The sequence below is a fragment of the Polypterus senegalus genome, chromosome 2 (assembly GCF_016835505.1).
Source record: "Polypterus senegalus isolate Bchr_013 chromosome 2, ASM1683550v1, whole genome shotgun sequence".
In the NCBI taxonomy this organism is placed as follows: Eukaryota; Metazoa; Chordata; class Cladistia; order Polypteriformes; family Polypteridae; genus Polypterus; species Polypterus senegalus.
The window spans coordinates 141,059,036-141,084,203 of NC_053155.1; the positions used below are offsets into that span (position 1 = coordinate 141,059,036).

Below are 25,168 nucleotides of genomic sequence, written 5' to 3' on the forward strand. Positions count from 1 at the left end.
CCGTCTGGGACTCCCTGAATGTACAAGGACCGGGAGAGAGTATTTTCAGAACAGTTTCTCCGCCGGGCTGACAGAGGGCAGCTCCCTTGCTTTTCAGCGGGGCCACAGGTCATGAGCATGGGAGCTCAACCCTGTTGGGGGCCGTGGCCTCCGCTAGGGTGCACATAGACATTTCTGGGGCCTTATTTGGCTACACTTCCGCCACACCCGGAAGTGTGGCCAGAAGAAGCTCTTTGGAACCTGGAGTCCTTCTGGGTGCCCTATAAAAAGAGGCCATTCCCCACCATTCTTCAGCCAGAGTTGTGAGGAACAGGGCAAAGTCTGAAACGGAGTGGAGGCAGATGGACATGAGGAAGGAGAGGAGACGTCACCGGCCACTGTTCATCCGAGGGCTTGAAGTGGAAAGGGTGAGCAGTATTAAATACCTGGGCGTCTACATCAGTGAGGACCTCACTTGGACTCTTAACACCACACAACTGGTCAAGAGGGCTCAACAGCGGCTGTACTTCCTGAGGAGGTTGTGTAAGTTTGGTATGTCGACTAAGATCCTCAGCAACTTTTACAGCTGCATTGTTGAGAGCATCTTGACCAGCTGCATCACCGTATGGTACAGCAACACTACTGCTATGGACCGCAAACGCCTGCAGAGAGTGGTAAAGACTGCTAAGAAGATCACCAGGACCCCAATGCCCTCTCTGCAGAGCCTCTGCAACTGCAGAGTCCGCAGGAGAACTGCCTTGATCCTCAGGGACCACACCCACCCCCAACACGAACTGTTCACACTTCTACCCTCAGGCAGGAGGTATAGAAGTATGAAATGCAGGACTTCCAGGCTAAATAACTCTTTCTTTCCCAAGGCCATTAGACTCCTGAATAACTGACTGGAGTTTATAACCAGGGCCACCTCATTCTATCTACCTCACACAACTGTATTTTACTTGCCCATCACACACCTACCTGCACAATTACACTTTATACTTCTATTCTGTTTTTATACTTTATGCTGCCTCTGCTACTTACTATTTATGTTTATCTTTATATGTTGGTTTTGTCATTTGGTGTGGACAGCAAAGAAACAATTTCATTGTACAGGGAAACGTGTTTCCTTACTGTGCATATGACAATAAACTTGAACTTGAACCTGAATTTGAGCTGTGAGCCTTGTGTCTTGGTGTTGGTGTATGTGCACAGAACTGTAAATAAACGGGTGTAGTATGGCAAAAACTGTCTCCTGCCTGTCTGTTTCTGGGTTGGCTTCACATATGTAATCTTTCACTTTAGCAGCAATCCATAGTGTTAGCTGATTTTATTTACTCTTGTTTTGATTTTATAGTTTAGGCAGTTCTTTAGTGCCACTTTATGGCTCTTGACTGGGTAGTGTGGTTCCTCGTAGAACTATTGTTTAACAAAGCACCATTTCATTCTGAGAAGGGTTTTTTGAATATGAAGTTAGTTCTTCATGCTTTGAAAAACTTCCTGATATATAGAAAAAAACTTAAATGTTTTATATATTGTAGGCTACCTAGCAGGACAATATCAAATTAAGAAAAACCTGTGTTATTGTATGCAGTGAGAGTCCTTTTAAAATCATGACCCATTGGTATCTCACAAATCTGTTACAATCTATTCATGATTATTTACTGTATGGAGCCTGTCAAAGATCTTAATGAAAAATGTTTCTTCCACGTACCTTCATGTGGATGGGTATTTTGGGAACCACTCCGGCACCTTTATTTTTAAGAGTCTACTTGGGCAATCCAATATAACAATGCAGTGTCCAAGACGAGCATGAAGTAGGTCCTTTAACCAAGAAAAATCTGAATTGCAAGAGTAACAGTAAGTAAACGTATCATTCTATGCATTTTGGTAAAATAAAAGGTCTTTTTCTTCACTGAGCACTGAGGGGATTATTAAGAAGATGATCATACTCATTCTTTCCCATCGGTTTTCCGACGAAGGTAGTAATAGATGTGGAGACACATTTTTTATCAATTTTTTGTTATCTTTGCTAGAAAATGATGATATTTAGAATAAATTAACTAGTGTTCAATGTAACCTAGGTCAGCTCCTGGCATACTTGCACAAGAAATATGCACAGAGACACTGAGATAGGATATTGATGTATTCGTATCACTTATCAACTAACTGTGCATTTATTTTTTTTGATTAAATCTATTTTCTCACAATTTATTTGTAATGATTTGCCACTGTACCATGTTATTAAGAATGATAATGCACGTCTCTTCATTCTTTTTAATAAAACCAGCCCTTTCTGTTTCAGTGCAGTTTTGATCTTACTCAGATGCTTTTGGTGTTCACTAACAGCCACACAATCTCATGCATGCAACAGATACAAAATCAGTCAAATTAAATATGTTTAAAAAACATTAAATCGACAGCAGGAATCTGTAAAGTTAAACTGGCAGTCATTTCACAATTACTAACTTACTATTTAGCAAATTGTTAAGTATCCTTAGTTAATAAATGCTAATTATTACATAAACCAAAACTCCCATTCTTTGTGTTGCCTCAAATGTTGAACAAAGTTCGAAGTTGTGGCATCGCCTTCTGTAATTTGTATCCCACTTTTCCAGTTGATAAGCAGATAATATTTGGGAGGCTGTTTCCGGCCCTTTCTGCCCACCTTCATTTAAACACTGGCTCACAAATGAGTTTGGTTGAAATCAGGTCTTCACAAGCCACAAGGTGGAAGTCAGAGTTCAAGTGGAAGTCATTGCTATTCAAGAGCCATTCAAGTTGCAAGTCTTTGATTTTTTGGAGTCAATTCCAAAGTCACGAAAATCATGACTCATGCCTGACTCGAGCCCACATGTCTACAACAACAACAACAACAACATTTATTTATACAGTATAGCACATTTTCATACAAAAAGTAGCTCAAAGTGCTTTACATAATGAAGAAAGGAAAAATAAAAGACAGAATAAGAAATTAAAATAAGACAACATTAGTTAACATAAAAAAGGAGTAAGGTCCGGTGGCCAGGGTGGACAGAAAAAAAAAACAAAAAAAACTCCAGACGGCTTTAGAAAAAAAAATAAAATCTGCAGAGGTTCCAGGCCACGGGACCACCTAGTCCTCTCTGGGCATTCTACCTAACATAAATGAAATAGTCCTCTTTGTAGTTAGGGTTCTCACGGAGTCACTTGATGTTGATGGTCATACAGACTTCTGGCTTTTAATCCATCCATCATTGTTGGAACATCACGGTGCTTTGAGTAGATGGTGGTTGCGCAAGCCCCCACCAAAAGGACACCGGAAAAGGAAACAGAAGAGAGAGTAGGGGTTAGTACAGATTTTAGAGCCACCATGAATAGTTATTATAATGAGTTGGATATACAGAATATCAGGGTTTTAATTACAGTGAAGTTATGAGAAGGCCATGTTAAAGTAATGTGTTTTCAGCAGTTTTTTAAAGTGCTCCACTGTATTAGCCTGGCGAATTCCTATTGGCAGGCTATTCCAGATTTTAGGTGCATAACAGCAGAAGGCCGCCTCACCACTTCTTTTAAGTTTAGCTTTTGGAATTCTAAAGAGATACTCATTTGAGGATCTGAGGTTACGATTTGGAATATAAGGTGTCAGACATTCCAATATATAAGATGGGGCAAGATTATTTAAGGCTTTATAAACCATAAGCAGAATTTTAAAGTCAATCCTGAATGACACAGGTAACCAGTGTAGTGACATCAAAACTGGAGAGATGTGCTCAGATTTTCTTTTTCTAGTTAGGATTCTAGCAGCTGCATTCTGCACTAGTTGCAAATGATTTATGTCTTTTTTGGGTAGTCCTGAGAGAAGTGCGTTACAGTAATCTAGTCGACTGAAAACAAACACGTGAACTATAAGAGGTCTAACTTTTGCTATGTTTCCTAAGTGAAAAAATGCTGTCCTAGTGATCTGATTAATATGCGATTTAAAATTCAGATTACAGTCAACAGCTACCCCTAAGCTTTTTACCTCCGTCTTGACTTTTAATCCTAATGTATCCAGTTTATTTCTAATAGCCTCATTGTATCCATTATTGCCAATCACTAAGATTTCAGTTTTTTCTTTATTTAACTTGAGAAAGTTACTATTCATCCATTCTGAGATACAAGTCAGACATTGTGTTAGTGAATCAAGAGAATCGGGGTCATCAGGTGCTATTGATAAATACAGCTGTGTGTCATCAGCATAGCTGTGGTAGCTCACGTTGTTCCCTGAGATAATCTGACCTAACGGAAACATGTAGATTAAGAATAGCAGCGGACCCAGGATAGAGTCTACAAACTGATTTGTTTTTTCATCGATACCAGTGATAAAGTGATTGTTAATTCATGGTTGCTGGCTTTAGAGGCAGAGTTTCAAAGAAAAATCAATGTCTGATATGGGTAAAATAATACAAAAATTTAAAAAGTGTAAAGGACACAGACACTGGACATAAGATGACTGGAAAAACTTGTTATTATCAGCATCTGGAATCGTTTTTTCTCTGTTGCAGATGACACTGTTATTTGCCGTGTATTTAAAGAAGAAGAAAACTGAGGGCATGTAAAGCATTTCTTTCTTATACTATATGTTCTAATGTACTTCTCAGGTTCAAAGGTTCCTCTAATAACTAATTAGCTTTTAAGACATCTCACCTCTCCTGGAAGTTCCTGCAGCCTCTCGCATATTGATTGTGGCTCCATGACACCCGCAAATTATATACTGTATAGTATCCCAGAAATTTGGAGAAGGAAAATCTTTGGAGAAGGAGCATGAGTGATTGACTAACGTAACAAGAGAGTAACAGAGAGACACTATCCTGATTGGTCTCTGTTTTTTTGCTAAGTAGACTTATCAGTTTTCCTTGTGAAAGGGTTTATAGTCTACCTCTTTCTTTCACTCTCTCTGGTCTATCAGGTTAGTTTATTGTCCAGCATCGCCACAGCAGACTACCTAAAAAAGGACAAAATGTTTTATATGAATGTGTACTCCTGCATCGTAGCAGTAAGAAGTAATGACAGTGTTGCGTGCAGCACAATTTGCAACAGTGAATTTAACAATGCCCATGGGGGTTGAATGATTGTAAAAGACACTTTGAGGTGAACAGTTGCCATTTGTTCATTATCATAGCTAAAACCGTTTAGACTAGCAGAAAACCAATGTTTGACAGAGAAGGTTACTAGAGCTGAGGTGTACTTTACATCTTTCATTGTTAAGCAAAACCTGTCATTCCAAGTGTGCAAACACACAGCCAAGATATTCAGGAAAATGTTTCCAAATTCAGAAATCACAAAAAACTATGCCTGCTCATCAACCAAGACAGCAGCTACTGTGATAATGGCACTGGAACCTGAATGTTCAGAGGATCTGCACGAGTTCATATGTACAGAAAAAAGGCCATACAGTATTTTGGTTGATGAAAGCAATGATATCATCAATGACATTGTGTGTGAGATAATCTGAAAAGCAAGTTATATCACAGTACAAGGAAAGTTTGCAAAAGAAATAGGCTAGAAAAGCTATGTGCATTAACATATAACTACAGTATTAGCTATTAAGCCTTCCAGCCAAACTGTATGTTTAAAAGCTGAAGTACATTATGTGATTAAAAAAATTGGGTTCTTACATACTCAGCCTGACATTTTTTTGGGGGAGTTACCTCCCTGAAATGAGTTTTGCAGCATGGAATGCAATTTATACATGACAAATTAAGGATAAGCTAAGAAAATTTATCATTAGGAGACTGAAGAAATGGCTGCTGCAAATGGGTTTTAGCAGTCATATGTGATTGATAAGTTATAAATCAACTACTGTATTTCAAGCTTTAATAGCTATTAGAAAACTAGTAATACCTATGGTATATTTATGTAAAGGTATCTTGATTAAAAAAGGTATCAATTTCAATTTAAAACATAAACATTTTTGGGTGTGTCCAAACTTTTGAATGGTAGTATAAAAAAAGCATGCTTCAGTGATCAAAGATATTTCTAAACCAAAACTACCAAATTCTGAGAAAGTGTTTTAAACATCATATTAACATAATATATTAACACAATAAAGGTAAATAAAACTTTAAGACAGTCTATTTGCAGTTGAAACTAGCCCTTACTTATTAAGCAAGTCTCCTGTAATAATACTATCTTAGCATTTAGGCCTGTTAGTTGGAAGAATGCTTTTTTCTCATTTGCTTTTAATACTGATTATTTAATCAAATGCATCATGACTGGCTTCAAACAATAGTTGACAAGAAAAATGAACACTCTTAACTGTCTGATTGTTTATGTGTATATGGCATTTGTAATTAAACATAGTTTCTGGCAATTCTGAATGGACATAAGACAATAATTGAAGGCTCCTGCTGTACACTATTGCTTAACTATTTTCTAGCATCAAAACTATTTCAGTATAGTGTTTTCTGTTTAACTATATATACAAATAATTTATTAACAATCTTTGTTAAGCCCACAGCTCAGGTGACACTTGTTTTTCTCTGTCCAATAGAAATACTTTGCTATATTGTAAATATTTTTTCTTATGAAATCCCACATTTATGTCTAGTTAAACTTGACTGGGCTACCAAAATAAAAGACATATTTTGGGAAATAAATCTGAATCTTTGATGTTGGAGCTGTATCAGTATGTTAAAGTTGAAAAAGGCAACCATTGTGCAAAAATATACAAATAAACTGGTTTACATAATATATGTAAACAGTGTTAAAAATGAAAATAATGATGTACTGATCTAGTTATTGTGAAGAAGAATCCTAAAAAATACTTTTTTGATAATTAATATTTTTTTTTTCCTGGGTATTTCAAGGTAACTACATCAGTATATAGCACTAGGGTGCCGCTTCGCGTCTCTACCACTCGCATTGTGAAGAGGGGGGCTGAACTTATCCCTAAGAGATGCAGTTGCTCCTCCAAAACCCCCTCTTAAACGGTGATACAATGGGAAACAAATGCAGTTTTTTTTTACTTCCTCTTTGCTCGATCAGCTGCTGGCTTGCTGTTGCTGCCATTCCGCGTGATCTGCATTGCACACAGTACTTTGAACATTTAAAAGCCTGTACAGCAGCTGTCCTACTCTTTGTCTTTTATTTCCGGCCCCGGGCATGGTTAAATATTTTGGCACAAAGTCTCATCTCATGGGACGTGAGTTCTTGATATTTTTTAGTTTATAATTTAAAAACAGAATAAGAATCTGAAAATCTAACATCACATTTGCATTCAATAAATTCTGAAAAGAATGATACATATATCATGTGTATGATATATATTGTATGTAGGTTTTAAAATAAGCCAGATTTAAAGCGTGACAAAAAATGTCACATAAAATCGTTGCACAAAATCGTTGCACTTTTAGGCTTAGGATTATATATATAGAGAATAGATTTAAAATGACTGTACCAGAAAAACATACAAACTGCCATCAAAACTATTCTAACCATCCATCCATCCATTATCCAACCCGCTATATCCTAACTACAGGGTCACGGGGGTCTGCTGGAGCCAATCCCAGCCAACACAGGGTGCAAGGCAGGAAACAAACCCCGGGCAGGGTACCAGCCCACCACAGCCATCAAAACTATTCTTTACAAAACTGAAACATTCAGATATACTGTTTTATATGAATCAATAGAGATAATAGCAATACATCACATTTACCGTGAACTTACTGTACACATAATTTATTTGAGAAAAATGATTGATTATTGATTATTACATTGTTTTTCCACCAGAACCGGGATAAACTAGTTTCCCATTACCTAACACTACCTTTTTTCTTAAAGATCCCAAAGGTAAATGGTAAATGGTAAATGGCTTGTATTTGATATAGCGCCTACTAGAGTTCAAGAAACCCCCTAGGCGCTTCAAAACACAACAGTCATTCACCCATTCTCACACACATTCACACGCTGGTGATGATAAGCTACTTTGTAGCCACAGCTGCCTGTCCTTGTGGATCTGCATTTGTGGTTTGCATTTGGTAACTAGGGTGACAAAAACACATTCAGCAAAACTATAGGAACATTGTAGTTGGTGATTGGTTTTTGAAAGCAAAAAGTTTGTAATTAAATCATTTTTGTTATGATTTTCTTTTTTAAACACTCACTTTGGTTATTTGGATTGGTTTTGCTACTATATGTCTGACACATATTTTATTGGGAAAATAATAAAATGCACTGAACCAAAAAGTATGTACTTATTGTGGTTGAAGCTAATGATAGTGTTCAATGCACCTTGCAAACTTTATTTCATAAAGATGCAGTAAGAAATAGAAAAAAATTAAAGCAACAGAATAAAAAGCAGCAAAAAATATGAACAAGTATTTCTCTTTATATCTTCTATGGTACGTTTGAGAAAATCTGTTGCTTATGCTTGATGTAATCATTATGTGGGAACATCACCTTTAGTATACAAGGGAAAACAAAATGTAACCCAGTTTGTGATTCCTAGAGTTTATAGAAAGACAGCGTAACTGCTCCCTTAAAGATGTTTAATATGTTTAGTTGTACCTCACAGATACTGAGTGTTAATTATGACACAAAACTTATAATTAGTTGATGAAGAACCATTTTTAACAAAACCAAGTAATATTCTATTCAATAGATGTACACTGTACAGTAGATAAATGAAAATGAAATAACACCATAATTCCTCTTGAGCAAAACCTCTAATTTTTATATAATGTTTTGAATAGTTTTTAAAATAAAATTGGCTATATAAGATGGTTGTATGGTACTCCCTTTGAAAAATGTCAAGTACATTTAAATAGACCCACATGACAGTGTGTGACTCACTGCACACATTCACATAGAAGAAATTAACAAGATTATTATAAGGAAGCACAAAATGTAAAAGAAAAAGTAAACTCCTAGTTGCCCCCAGTTGATTTAACATACATCAAATAATGACTCACTCAAATATACTCATGAAAGAACAATGGCTCACAATTGTGTAAGCACCATGCCGTCATGATGTTGAACACCTTTCAATTTTCCTCTGGTTCTGTTTTATGCATTTTCTTCATTTTTTTAACCAAAAGAACTGTGATAAATACAATTATTGTACTATTTTGTCAGTTCTCATAATTATGAGGTATACATTTTTCATAATTATTTCATGTCTTGGCATGACCCCATCTTTGTTTAGCTGTGTTGCTATGTTGTGACAGTCAGAAGTTGTGATAGATAATTTTACCATTATGACAATATAAAGGTCAGTTTTAGACACTTCCTGGTTGTCCAGGATTCTGGATAAGAAGCAAAAATGCTTTTTCTAGGGGAAGTGGTTTGCTTTTCTGTAAAGCACTTAAAAATATTTACCATGCTTTTTTGACTTGATTTTTGGAATTGTATATTGGTGTTATGATTATGTGTATTTTGGCAATTCTTTGGACATAATACATTATGTTTATGATATTTTCCTAAGGTTTTAAATCATCTGATTTTTATTCATATTCCTGTTTTGGTTTTGAGGTTGTTTGTTTTAACTTATCATTATGTTTTGTTGTTTCACATTGCAATTCTGAGTTTAAAATTTGTTTTTATTCTTATTATATTATTATATTATATATAATATATTATTCTTTTTCAATTCAATTGGTTTTGTCAGCTGACCTTCCAGTAAAAAATTATCACATCCAGTACTGTTAATATCTCTTGGTGGATAAAAAAACCTTTTTCAAAAAGAAATTTTTAGAGCAAGAAGAATTTAGATCATAGTTAAATGTTTATTGGCTTTGACCATTTTTTTTTAACGTCAAAGATTTTCTCTTTTCCCTAAAAAGATTTCCACAATGGCTTTTTGTGTTTTTAGGTTTTATTCTTGAACTAGCAAAATACCCTCGCTTCGCAGTGGAGAAGTAGTGTGTTAAATAAGTTATGAAAAAGAAAAGTAAACATTTCAAAAATAACGTAACATGATTGTCAATGTAATTGTTTTGTCACTGTTATGAGTGTTGCTGTCATCAAGGATTTGATTATCATTATCTCTTTCAATCAGGTTCGTATTTGGAGGACGTGTTGTGTTCAAGTTACATTCTGTGTTTGTCAACCGTTGTAAAGATAACAGGTTTCATTCATCGAAGTGTTCATTACCCAACTTGCTACTCGTGATTCCAAGATGCTTAACAGGCATTCCCGGTATTAAGATGTGGAATTTCCTGCGAGTATTTAGCGGCAGCGTGTCTATGGACTTGTGAATTTGCCTGCGAGTATTTAGCGGCAGCGCCTCTATTAAGTTGTGGATTTGCAAGCAAGTATTTCACGACAGCATGTCTATTAACTTGTGGATTTTTCTGTGAGTATTTAGCGACAGTGTCTCTATGAACTTGTGGATTTGCATGTGAGTATTTAGCAACAACGTGTCTACATTAACGTATGGATTTTTCTAAGAGTATTTGGCGGCAGCGTCACAAAGTTGCATCAGAAAATGTACCACAACGTCTGACACACCTCCTTTTTACTATTTTCTTACAGCTTGGATTGCTGCTGTCATAATTGGTTTGAGTTTCATTGTTTGTTTCAATTATGTTAGTATTTGCAGGACTTGTGTTGAAGTGACATTCGGCATCTGTCAAGCAATGCAAGCATACAACCGGCTTCATCGATAACTTTGCATCCAGCTTTTGAGAGTTGAAACATTCATAAACATCAAAGTGTCCACTACTCAAATCGTCACCTGTGAATCTAAGATGTTTAAGAGGCATTGACCATTTCGGTACACTTGAAAGTGACAACCGAACAATTCAGCGGCAGCCATCAACTCACATGCAGAAACATAGATGAAGGGCTTAAGCATTTCACTCTTATAGTGCCCCTGTGTAGTATAATTATCTCCTGTACTGTCATCAGTCCACACCTTGAACCTGTCCCAGTCAATCAATACACAAGACACAATGTTCCTCCGGATATCAAGATTGAGCCTGATATGACGGTGCAATATGTAACACAGAGAATGTAAAAGTCAGGAGGCATCTCCGAGCATGGAAACCACTCGGTAAGTGACAGTTCTTTGATCGATGGTGATCACCTCGATAGACATCTCACTACCCAAATCGCTACTCGTGAATGCAAGATGTTTAACAGGTATTAACTTGTGCATTTGCCTGCGAATATTTAGCGGCAGGGTGTCTATGAACTTGTAGAATTGCCTGCGAGTATTTAGCGGCAGTGTCTCTATTAAGTTGTGGATTTGCCTGCGAGTATTTAGCGACAGCATGTCTATTAAGTTGTGGATTTTTCTGTGAGTATTTAGCGGCAGCATCACAAAGTTGTTTCCGTCTAGCTGCATCAGAAAATGTACCACAACGTCTGACATGCCTCCTTTTTACTGTTTTCTCAGAGCTTAGATTGCTGCTGTCATAATCGATTTGAGTTTCATGGTTTGTTTCAATTATATTAGTATTTGCAGGACTTGTGTTGAAATGATATTCAGCATCTGTCAAGCATTATAAGCATACAACCGCCTTCATCATAACTTATCATCGTAATAAATGAACAATAAAACAGCAGAGAAGCCGTGGATAAAATAAAAAGGCTGCACTTATCAGCTGGGAGACGTGAGTACCGTGGCGAAGCAAACAAGGGAATGAAGAGACCGGAGCGACAGACAGCCTTATATGGGCAGACAGTCAATTACGTGGGAGGCGTGGGGATGGGGGACGCAATATAGGCAGGCAGCCAACTACGTGGGAGGCGTGATGATGGGGGACGCAACGTCGCTTCACACGATGACCGAGCTGCAGGCTATGGACGTATATATGTACATAAGCAGGATTCAATTATGACCGTTACGCGTAGAATTTCAAAATGAAACCTGCTTAACTTTTGTAAGTAACCTGTAAGAAATGAGCCTGCCAAATTTCGGCCTTCTACCTACTTGGGAAGTTGGAGAATTAGTGATGAGTGAGTCAGTCAGTCATTCAATCAGTGAGGGATTTGCCTTTTATTAGTATAGATAAAAGCAAACTTGTTTCGTTAATTTGTTAGATACTCAAATTAAATGTATGTTTTTATTATATAATAGTAACAATAATAGCAGCCCACCACTCAAAGCGCTAAATGCAGGGAGGACCGGGGATCAAGCCAGCAGTGTCTTGATAGTGAAGCAGCAGTTCTTACCCCTGCACCAACAAAGTAGATATCTGTGAGACCACTGCTTTTCTACTGTGAAAACTACTGGCAATATTGTATTCTTTCATTTTGGTTGCACAGGGTTCCAGTCACCTTCCAGCGTCTAGTGGGCAAAGTGCTACATCCCCACAACTCCTACAGTGCTGTCTATCTGGACAACGTTGTCATCTATTCCGACACATGGCACAAACACCTAGAGCAGGTCTGAGCTGTGCTTCATACACTTGGTGAGCCAGTCTCTGGATTAAACCCAAGAAATGTTTCTTTGGATTAAGCAAGGACAAATATTTAGGCTACCTGGTAGGCAGAGGCACTGCAAGGCCACAGTGCTCCAAAGCTGATGCTATTTTAAATTGGTCCCGTCCAAAAACCAAGTGGCAGGTCCCAGCCTTTATTGGATTGATGGGATACTACTGTCATTTTGTGCCCCACTTTTCTGAGAGAATGGTGCCTTTGACTAATTTAACAAAGACAACAAATTATGTGATATGGAATGAAAACGCTGATGCTGCATTTTGTGACCTGATTTGGCCCTGACAAGGCACCGGTATTAATTGCTCCTGACTTTTCTTTACCTTTCATTCTCCAGACCAGTGCTTTCGGACACAGGATTGGATGTTATGATGAGCCAAAGTGTCAATGGTGTTGAACACCCTGTCATGTTCCTGAGGCAGAAACCGCTGGACAGTGAAACCAGGTATGCTACAGTGGAACAAGAGGCTTGGGTAGTTAAATGGCCAGTTACACAGCTGAGGTATTACCTCCTAGTTTACCTTGGTCACCGATCACACAGCTTTACAGTGGATGGCAGTGCGCAAGGAGTCTAACCCTGAAGTCACAAGGTGGTTCTTGGACCTCCTACCTTATAGGTTTACTGTTATTTATTTTCTATCTAGGCCAATGCTGATGCTCCATATCAGGTTCAAGACTGAGTGGCAAAAGCAGCTACTGTATCTCCATGTAAAAAATCCAGCGGGAGTAACCCCTGTGGCAGCTCTTGGCTTTTATGAAGGTATTCTGAAGCCCTTTTAAGAGAAGCAATCTAAGGATAGATCTACACATCTGTGAACCCCATCAGGGATGACGTGTGAGTGGCTTCTAGCCCCTGGTAAGGTATCCAGACTGAGGTAGCCAGCTTTGGCTAGTGTTGAGGTTTTCTTGCTTTGTATCTGAGGTCATATGTGCTAAGTGAATTTAAAATAGTTAAGTATTGCAAGATGTACGCGCGAATCAACAGTTTATGCATTTCCAATATAAATTTGTTCCCCAATATTAAAGAGCCTTAGAGGTTAAAGTACTTTTTTGAACAATTTTTCACAATGAAACACTAAGCCAGAAACCAGCACATAGTAGTTCTGAGTAGGCTGGACTCGATAAGCCTCTTCTGGGATTGCCTGTGAAAGTACTGACCTGCCTTTTGTGGAGGTTTTTGGAGGCTTCATACATGTCTGCCATGTTTGAAACTGCAAATCACTACAGATGTTCTTCTTTTTTATGGCAACGGTTAGAGGAAAAGTCAAAGTCTTGCTAAAAAAGGGTAACTGGCTGCCCATTTGCTTCTAAAAGTATGAATATGACATGGTACATGTTAATCATCATAACTGCGTTAAAATTTGATGGTCTGCTTCTGCAGCAGCAACTAAATTTCAACCTACTTTAATGACTAATTCAGTTGACCTGAGGGATGTTTATTCATTTATTTTCCACTGCTTATTAAGGCTGGGTCACGGGGGCAACAGTCTTAGCAGTGAGGCCAATACATTTTTTTCCCTAGCCACACTTGCCAACTCATGCTGTGGGATGTGAAACAGATCCCAGGCCATCTGGGAGATATAATCCTCCCAGTGAACCCTGGGTCTTCCCCACAGTCTCCTTCCAGCTGGTCATGTCCATGAAACCTATATAATAATAATAATAATAACACATTTTATTTATATAGCGCCTTTCCAATGCTCAATGGGAAAGTGTCAGAGAGACATCCGTATCAGATGCCCGAACCACCTAAATTAGCTTTTCTCGATGCTGAGGATCAGAGCTCTGATTTCCTGGATATCTGTGCTTTTCACCCTGTTTTTAAGGGGCAGTCCAACCACCCTGCAGAGAAAGCTCATTTCAGCAATTTGCACTCATGATCTTGTCCTTTTTGGTTATTACCCAAAGCTCATGGCCATAAGTGAGGGTAAGGATGTTGATCAACGGGTAAATCAAATACTTTGCCTTCTTGCTCAGATCCTTCTTCTCCACTATGGACTTGACTGTCAATCTCAAAATCCGTTTTCCACTCACTCATGAACAAGACCCAGAGATACTTAAACTCATTCACGCAAGACAGTAACTCACCTCCTACCTGAAGAGTGCAGTCCACCTTTCTACTACAGTAGATCATGGCTTCATATTTGGAGGTGCTGCTCCTCATCCCTGCCACTTCACACTCAGTTGTAAACCATTCCAAATCACAGACTGAGGAAGCCAACAGGACCATGTCATCTGGAAAAAGCAATGAAGCAATCCTAAGGCCACTAAACTGGACACCCTCCCCAGCTACACATTCATATTCTGTCCATGAAAATCACAAACTGGCTAGCTGGAAGAAAAAGTACAGACCTGGTGGAGTCCCTCAACCACTAAGAATGATGCTGATGTTTTTCTGAGTATGTGGTTACAGCTCTCACTTGGATTATATAAGTGGTGGTGAGGTTTGTGTACCCCTGTGACACTAGGAGCAATGTTGTTCAGAGCAAAAGCTCTTGTTAGGACCTCACAAAAGGGTCAGAAAAAGAGTGATTCACAGCCCCTAATAATGCAGTTCTAGCCACCTGGTACGAGATTACTGGGGCCTCTGCACACCTAGCATCGGGAATGCCACAGGGCTTGGTCAGATACAGCATAAACTTGCGACATGGGACAGCCCTTCTGTGGGCATACCACCTGTAGGAAGGATGGAGGCTGGGTGCGTTATAACCTGGGTGGTAATCAAGGGCAGATGTCTTGGCGGACTCGAGTCCAGAAACATAAACTGACTTTTGGGAGGTGGAATGGCACCTCTCTTGGTACCAACTAGATATAGCTGGGATCAACGTCCACCCACATTCTGGGTTCTGGAACCAAACCTATCAAAAGTCTAGACTCTCCTTTACCCTCGAGTTGCCCAGTGAGAAAGTGTCAGGTGGGATTGGGCTTCTTATTGAAACCCTGTCTGGATTATACCATGTTTAAGAAAGAGAGGCCTGCCTCTGTGCAGCTGTAGTTCACAGAGGGGAGAACTCTGACTGTCATGTGCTTATGCACCCAATAGCAGCTTGGAGTACCATGCTTTATTGGAGTGCTTGGGGGGATCCTGGAAATGGTCCCAGCTTGAGTGCTCCATAGTTCTGCTGGATGAGTTCAGCACCCAAGTGAGAAATGATAGAGATTCCTGGAGAGGTATGATTGGGAGGAACTGTCTGCCTGATCTAAACCTGTGCAGTGTTTTATTGTTGGACTTCTGCGCTAGGCATTTTTCCAAACAAACACCATGTTCAAACTTAAGGTGGGTCATAAGTGTACTTGGTACTGAAGCACCTTTGGCCAAAGGTCTATGATTGATTTTATAATCATACTAGCAGAATACCCGCGCTTCGCAGCAGAGAAGTAGTGTGTTAAAGAAGTTATGAAAAAGAAAAGGAAAAATTTTAAAAATAACATAACATGATTGTTAATGTAATTGTTTTGTCATTGATATGAGTGTTGTTGTCATATCTATCTATATACAGTATATATATAACTATCTACAGTATATCTATATATATGTGTTCGCTTCCCGGGTCCTCCCTGCGTGGAGTTTGCATGTTCTCCCCGTGTCTGCGTGGGTTTCCTCCGGGCGCTCCGGTTTCCTCCCACAATCCAAAGACATGCAGGTTAGGTGGATTGGCGATTCTAAATTGGCCCTAGTGTGTGCTTGGTGTTTGTGTGTGTCCTGCGGTGGGTTGGCACCCTGCCCAGGATTGGTTCCTGCCTTGTGCCCTGTGTTGGCTGGGATTGGCTCCAGCAGACCCCCGTGACCCTGTATTGGATTCAGCGGGTTAGAAAATGGATGGATGGATGGAGATATATATATATATATATATATATATATATATATATATATATATATATATATATATATATACACAGTATATATATATATATATATATAAAAATACCACGCTTGGCAGCGGAGAAGTAAAAAGAAAAGGAAACATTTTAATAATAATGTAAAATGATTGACAATGTAATTGTTTTGTCATTGTTATGAGTGTTGCAAAGGAGAAAACGGCCTTTAGCACCCCTAGCGGGCACTGGCAGTACAAGGTCCTCCCATTTGGGCTGCACGGGCCCGCGACCTTCCAACGCCTGGTAGATAGAGTGCTGACGCCCACCAGTCCTATAGCCGCTTACCTGGATGACGTTGTCATCTATTCCGCACCTGGGAGGAGCATCTACTGCAGGTCGCAGCTGTCCTCCTAACACTGGCTAAAGCCGCCTCCGCATAAACCCCGGAAGTGTTTTTGGATTAAAGGAGGCCAAATATTTAGGCTACCTCGTGGGACAAGGACAGGTGCGCCACAGAGCTCCAAAGAAAGACATCTTAGAATGGCCCCGTCCAGTACCAAGAAACAGGTGCAGGCTTTCTTGGGGCTTGCGGGTTACTACCGCCGGTTTGTTCCTCGTTTCTCCAAAGAGCAGCACCCTTGACTGACCTGACAAAAAGGGCGCCCCTATACGTGGTGTGGACCGACAAAGCAGAACACGCGCTCAGTGACCTAAAGAAGGCCCTAACGCCGGCACCTGTGTTACGGACGCCCGATTTTGGGCTCCCGCTTATTCTCCAGACCGACGCCGGACACAGGCCTGGGTGCCGTGCTGAGCCAAAGCGCCGATGGTGTGGCATATATATATATATATATATATATACAGTATATATATATACAGTATATATATATATATATATATATATATATATATATATATATATATATATATATATTGTGAACTGGGACCCGGACACAGGCAGACGGACAACATAGTTCCACCACACACAATTTATTTACAACAATTATTTACAAGTTGTGCTCACGTGCACCCCCAGTGCCTCTTGCACGTTCCCCCAACTGTCCAGGCCACACAAGTCCAATGCCTTTCTCCTGGCCGCCTCTCGTCCTCTCTCCAGCTCTGTCCTCTTCCACCCAACATCCACTGCTGACTGGAGGGAGCCGGCCCCTTATATGGGAACCCGGATGGGCTCCAGCTGCTTCCCGGCAATCAGTCATAGCCACACCCCAGTGTGGCGGAAGTGCCTGCTGCGCACCCGGAAGCCGTCCGGGTGTCCCCTGTCGTCTTACCCCCAGCACTTCCTGGTGTGGTGGAAGTGCTGAGCTCCAGGGATATGCAGGCATTGGGGCGCCGCCTGGCAGTGGCCACGGGTTCCTACAGGGCTGGGTTTCCAAGCCCTTTACCCGAGGCCCCCTACATAACCAGGACGGACGCCCCCTCACGGTCTGGAGGAGGCACAAGCGTGTCTATAAACTTAATTTAAACTTACGTTTTACACTGTGCTTTGTTTCCGCAGTAGCTGCACTCATGAATATGCTTCACTCGCTCGCTTCTTATTGTTTCGCTGCCTTCTCAATTACATAATGCATGTTTTCTTCAGCGCTTTTTCGAGCTCTTCCTTGTTTTCTACGTATTGCGCTCACAGTCAGTTCACGTGATTACGTGGGAGGCGTGATGATGTCACACGATACTCCGTCCCCCACAGCCATCCAGCTGAACTCCATTACAATATATGCAGAAAAATAGGTTCAAGTTATGACCATTACGCGTAGAATTTCAAAATGAAACCTGCCCAACTTTTGTAATTAAGCTGTAAGGAATGAGCCTGCCAAATTTCAGCCTTCTACCTACACGGGAAGTTGGAGAATTAGTGATGAATCAGTGAGTGAGTCAGTGAGTCAGTCAGTCAGTCAGTGAGGGCTTTGCCTTTTATTAGTATAGATTATCATACTGTATTTGTATATTATGGTCACTTGGGTGAACAGAGAGGCAGAGTTGTCAATTGATCACCACCTGGAAGTGAGTTGTGCGGGAGGTGCTTGGATATACCTGGAAATCCCACATAAGTAGTGAGGGTGGACTGGTAATGTCTGGGGAAGGCCCCTCTATAGGAAACTTTCATCTCCAACCTCCAAAAGAGTTTTTCTCACATTCTCTTATATCAAGGTGGCAACCCAAAGATCCAGTGGTGAACACCAAAGCTGAGGGATGCCATCAGGCTGAAGAAGGAGACCTTCCATGTATGGTTAGCACAGGAGACTTCCGAAGCCGCAGAGGGGTACCAACAGGCCAAAGGGTGCCTTGGTGGTCAGAGAAGCAAAAACCCGGATATGGGAGGAGTTTCAAGCGACCATGGAAAGTGACTATTGATCGGGCTCAAAAAGGTTCTGGCAATCCATCAGGTGTCACAGAAGGGGAAGGTAGGGCTTCACCCAGGCTGTCTGCAGCAAGTGTGGAGAAATGCTGACTTGCATACATGGTGTAGTCTGGCAGTGGAAGGATCACTTTGAGGAACTTCTGAACCAGGTATGCCCACTGTGGGCAGCAGCTGAAAGGGGACCAATGCCAATTTCTCTAAGGGAGGTCAATGAGGTAGTTAAGCAACTCCAAAGTAGCAAGGCCTCAGGTAGATATATGAGATCTGCCCAGAAATGCTGAAGACTCTGAGCATTGTTGGGCTGTCATGATTGACATGCCTTTTAATGTTACGTCGTTGTTGACAGCAGTGCCTCTGGAGTGACATATTAGGGTGATGGTCCCCATTTATAAAAAGGGGATCTGGAGGGTGTGCTTCAGCTATCTAGGGATCACACTTTTCAGTTTCCTAGGGAAAGCTTGTGCCAGGGTTCTGGAAAGGAGACTCTGCCCAGTCTTTGAAACTCAGATCCAGGAAAAGCAATGTGGCTGTGGAACAGTGGATTATGTTTTGTGGACTTAGAAAATGTGCTTGTCCGTGTTCCTTGAGGGATTCTGTAGGGGTGCTGGGAGAGTACGGGGTTCCGGGGCCCCTTTTAAAGACTATTTTGTCCCTGCATAATAACATTGAGAGCTGTGTCTGCGTAATCAGAGAAACATCAGCAAGAGATAGCTTCCACCAAAACATTTTTTCAAGTGATAAAGTATTTAATAATTAGACATGTCTAAATAAGACACAATATACAAGAATGTAAAGACAATTACAGAACAAATAAGGTGGGGAGCAGTGCAGAGCTAAGACAAACAACAGTCCCACCCAAATGTTTTTTTAGTTACTTTGGTCTACTTAGTTGACATTAATTATTAATACACACTTTGGCTCATAAACCTATTGATCATATTTACCTCATAACAGATGTTTCTCATTAACCTGAAAAACAGTGCCCTCACACAAGCTTCAGTCCAAGCCAATAGAAAGCAGGACTACTATGGTTTAATAAGATGTTTTATCCCTCATACTAAAATGTGATTAACAGTGCAGTCTTAAAATTTTCCTGCTTCTAATTGTCCATATCTGATATACCAACAGGCAACACACACACTGGTATTTCACAGGTTATGTCATTATGTATTTAGATTTAATTTTCTCATATTTTGCATGTGTGTTACTTATCACACATTATATAGCTGTAATGTTCAGAACTATCACCATTGACATGCATTTCCAAGACATAGCATAATTTAAGGCAATAGTGATCACTTTTGGAAGCATAAGTAATGTGTTCAAGTGTCACTATCCATTCTCAATTACACTTTAATTTATTGCCATTTTATGAAAAGAATAGTTTAATCTGACTTGTGCAGAAACATACAGTAACAATATACAGTCATGGTCAAAAGTTTTGAGAATGACACAAATACTGTTTTTCACAAAGTTTTCTGCTTCAGTGTTTTTAGATCTTTTTGTCAGATGTTTCTATGGTATACTGAAGTATAATTACAAGCATTTCATAAGTTTCAAAGGCTTTTATTGACAATTACATTAGGTTTATGCAAAGAGTCAATATTTGCAGTGTTGGCCCTTCTTTTTCAAGACCTCTGCAATTCGCCCTGGCATGCTGTCAATCAACTTCTGGGACACATCCTGACTGATGGCAGCCCATTCTTGCATGATCAATGCTTGGAGCGTGTAAGAATTTATGGGGTTTTGTTTGTCTACTCTCCTCTTGAGGATTGACCACAAGTTCTCAATGGGATTAAGGTCTGGGGAGTTTCCTGGCCATGGACCCAAAATCTTAATGTTTTGTCCCCCGAGTCACTTAGTTATCACTTTTGCCTTATGGCACGGTGCTCCATCATGCTGGAAAAGGCATTGTTAGTCACCAAATTGTTCTTGGATGGTTGGGAGAAGATGCTCAGTCAGTAAGTTAGTCATTATCCAACCCGCTATATCCTAACTCAGGGTCACGGGGGTCTGCTGGAGCCAATCCCAGCCAACTCAGGGTGCAAGGCAGGAACAAATCTCTAGGCAGTGTGCCAGCCCACTGCAGGGTGGATGTTTTGGTCCTATTCTTTATTCATGGGTGTTCTTAGGCAAAAGTGTTAGTGAGCCCACTCCACTGGCTGAGAAGCAACCCCACACATGACTGGTCTCAGGATGCATTACTGTTGTCATGACACAGGACTGATGGTGGCACTCACCTTTACTTCTCCAGACAATCTTTTTTCCAGATGCCCCAAACAATTGGAAAGGGGATTCATTAGAGAAAATTACTTTACCCCAGTCCTCAGCAGTCCAATCCCTGTACCTTTTACAGAATATCAGTCTGTCCCCGATGTTTTTCTTGGAGAGAAGTGGCTTCTTTGCTGCTCTTCTTGACACCAGGCCATCCTCCAAAAGTGTTCGCCTCACTATACGTGCAGATGCACTCACACCAGCCTGCTACCATTCCTGAACAAGCTCTGCACTGGTGGTGCCCCGATCCTGAAGCTGAATCAACTTTACGAGACAATCTTGGAGCTTGCTGGACTTTCAAGGGCATCCTAAAGCTTTCTTCACAACAGCAGTGGAAATGGGTTTTTTGGGATTAGATTAATTTTCATGGCAAAGAGGGACTTTCAATTAACTGCAATTCATCTGATCAATCTTCATAACATTGGAGTATATGCAAATTTCCATCATAAAAACTGAGGCAGCAAACTTTGTGAAAATTAATATTTGTATCATTCTCAAAACTTTTGGCCACGACTGTACAACGTGGTAGGGCAATACCACAAAAAAACAAATAAATAAATATCAACAAAAATGTAACAGGTATCAAATTAAAAGTAAATATATGTCAAATAGAAACATGTACAGTATCATGTACTGTATCTGACTGAACATTTAACACTCAGACAATACAAATACGAGACATTCAGTAATAATGAATTAGTGCAAATTAATTTGCAGAGAAGGTGATTCATGTTAGGTATATGGTGAATAGATACATCCACAGTATCACAGCACCCTACTAAGCACAGCTGCAAGTGAAAACCTGAAAGCTGAAAATTTATTGGCAAAAAATATATTTTAATGAAATCCTTAAACTTGTAAGCAGTATTTTAAAGCACAACCACTACATTAGAGTATACGGCAAGCAATTACAAGTAAAAGTATCCAAGATATAAATCACAAATCTGAAAAATGGCATAAAACCATAAAAGTCAAAATCAAAAGAATTACCCATTACCAACAGAATACTAGAATCGTGACTGTTGCAGAGGCACAAAGGTACACAATGCTCGAGCAATGCCACCATCTGAGCTTCTCCTTTTTATTTCCTCTTCTCCTCCCATTATATGAGTGCTGCATAATTAATGTTTCATAGCAACAGTCACAGAGAGAAGTGACTGAGGCATAAATTTTGCAAAGCGGAAGGGTTGGGGGCAGAGCATCATCCATTTCCTGAAATACCCATCACATCTGCTCCCCCCAATAAAACATAAACAAAACTGGGCTGTTAATAATAAAGCTAACAAGAAAAGTTAGCCCGGCAACTGCAGCATAAAGAGTTTAATAGAAGTTTAGGAATGATGGCTCTGAAATGCCCCTTCCTGTGGCCAGAAACTCCAGAACACTTTCCATAATACTCATCTAATGTGCAGAAAGGAATCCTACTCAGCAAGAACTCATTTGCCACCTATCAAGGTGCTTCATGTGATGTCATCAATACAAAGTGTGGTCTAAAAAGGTTGAATTAAAAAAATATTGAGTGAAAAACATTATCATTAAAAAGTATGACGAATAGTAGTGCATAACTGAGATGATTCAACAAGCAGAAGGCCAAATCATTAATGGAGTTTACAAACTGTCATTGACTGACCCCAAAGTACTGCAGTTCAGGAGTGTGTGAAGCATCAGGGTAGCCAATCAGTAAGCAATTCTCTTCAACAATGAAAAAGGGTGAAGGCAGGACTTCAATTCAAAAGCTCAATCTTGTTTTAGCATGGGTCTCTGTCATGCAATAAGAGGATTTAAAGGAAACAATAATTCAGGAAAATTACACATTTGGGGCATTGTAAGTATATGATTGAACACCTGACATTGTGATTATGCCACACAAGTAATCAGATTTTTTTCTGCTACATTATGATATTGTTTCCTTTTTTTCAAGGTGAGCCCCCAATCATGACCATCATCTCAGGATTTTTTATTTCTCTCTTCAAGAAAACATGAGAATACAATGTTTCATACCATCACTACAAACAACCTAAGTCTACCTGCCACCAACAAAAATAACAGAACACAAGAGTAAAGGGAAAGGGAATGGGTCAATTGTAAATTGTTATATGAGAGTTAGAATACCTTGAATAATGAAGTTTAGCATGGATAATTGTAAGTTACAGAGAGTAGTGGGTCAATCTGCCTGGTTAAACAGGGGCTAAACATTGCTTGGTGGTTGTGAGAAATGAAGATAAACACCTTTGGCTATCAGCCACCAACAAAAATGGCTGTGGTGGTAAGCTAGATCTCCTTTTCTTGTACAACTAAGACAGGACATTGTGAAAACAGAGAAAATATCCTCCATGGTTTTTCTATTGCTTATGCTTTATATGCATGCATGATCTGTTTTAATGGCCCTCTGTTCTGGTGTTGTGTGTGTGATTAGTCCAAGATGCAGACATAGGTGACCACACACCCAGGACAGATGGACTCTAGCAGCCTGGAGATGTGTCTAAAATGCTTTAAGTGCCGTGTCTACAACATAGCAATCACAGAGCTCCTCCAGGTGGACTTGAACCCTCTAACAAGTCTTGACCACCTGAGGAGGACCCAAGTGTACTACACTATTATTTCCATGGTACACCTGAGTAGCTCTCAAGGGCACACTGGTTGAAAAATACCACCGTAATCGTTCATGGCATAGATTCAAAAAGGTGCTGGAAACATTCCTCAGGGTTTTTTGGTACATATGGACATAATAGTATCATGCAGTTGCTGTCGATTTGTCGGCTGCACATGCATGATGCGAATCTCCCATGCCACCACCTCCCAAAGGTGCTCTATTGGATTGAGATGTGGTGACTGTGGAGGCCATTTGAGTGCAGTGAACTCATTGTCATGTTCAAGAAACCGGTTTGAGAAGATCTGAGCTTTGTGACATGGCCCATTATCCTTTTGGAAGTAGCCCTCAGAAGATGTGTACATTGTGATCATAAAGGGATGGACATGATCAGCAACAATACTCAGGTACTCTGTGTGCCCAGAAAATATCCCCCACACCATTACACCATCACCACCAGCCTGAACCGTTGATACATGGCACAATGGATCCATCCTTTCATGTTGTTAATACCAAATTCTGACCCTATCATTCGAATGTTGCAGCAAAAGTTAAGACTCATCAAACCAGCAATGTTTTTCCATTCTTTTATTGTCCAATTTTGGTGAGTCTGTGTGAATTGTTCCCTCAGTTGCATGTACTTTGCTGAAAGGAGTGGTACCTGCTGTGGTCTCCTGCTTGCTGCAGACCATCTACTTTAAGATTTAACGTGTTGTGTGTACAGAGATGCTCTTCTGCATACCTTGGTTGTAACGAGCGCTTATTTGAATTACTGCTGCCTTTCTAACAGTTTGAACCTGTCTTGCCATTCTCCTCTGATCTCTGCCATCAACAAGGCATTTTCGCCCAGAGAACTGCTGCTCAATGGATATTTTCCCCATTTTGGGACCATTCTCTGTAAACCCTAGAGATGGTTATGTATGTATGATGTAAAATCCCAAAAGATCACCAGTTTCTGAAATACTCAGCACATCCCATCTGGCACCAACAACCATGCCACATTCAAAGTCACTTTAATCTCCTTTCTTCCCTATTCTGATACTCGGTTTGAACTTCAAGAGGTTGTATTAACAATGTCTACATGCCTAAATGCAATGAGTTGCTGCCATTTGATTGGGTGATTAGATATTTGTGTTAACAAGCAGTTGACGGTGTACCTAATAAAGTGTCTGGTCAGTGTATATAACTTCATGTATTTGATCGTATATCAATGTATATTACAATGAATTGTACTGCATTATAATTTTCTTTCCCTGAGTGATCTCCTAAATATCACAAATGTGAAATTTACATGAAAATACCTTTGGAGCACTCCAAACCGATTTTTTACATTCTAATTTTGCTTTTTATGTTGAGACTGAATTTATGTATTGACCTTATTGCCTACAACACATACTCGCTTTTTAAAAGGCTCCTTTAAAATACTATCTTAACACATTAATAATTACTGTTTCTTTAAGATAAATGCATATTATTCCCAAGGGCTCCATTTTACAATGTCTACTGATTTTTTCACTGCATCCGTTGCAATCATTGTGTTTTTTTTTTTTTACTACACCATGTTATAATTTATTCAAAGTGTCTTTCATTCTTACCCGTACGTTTCACAGGGCTTTCTGAAGATTATTTCGGGTGACTGCTTGGTTTGTTTGGTGGCTGCCAGCAGGGGGCAACCTTCAAGTCACAGTCGCCTTTTGCTCGCTGATCGCTGGCCACCGAATCAGGCGAGA

General features: G+C 39.9%; 1 long non-coding RNA gene across 1 annotated transcript; it reads right to left on the bottom strand.

Annotated features, from left to right (window-relative positions):
* Positions 1-3,191: 3,191 nt before the first annotated feature.
* Positions 3,192-25,162, bottom strand: LOC120523418. Its single transcript, XR_005632620.1, has 3 exons — positions 25,034-25,162; positions 14,467-14,613; positions 3,192-3,231 (listed from the first exon to the last, which is right to left on the bottom strand). It is a non-coding gene; the product is annotated as an uncharacterized LOC120523418 (long non-coding RNA).
* Between the last annotated feature and the right edge of the window lie 6 nt (positions 25,163-25,168).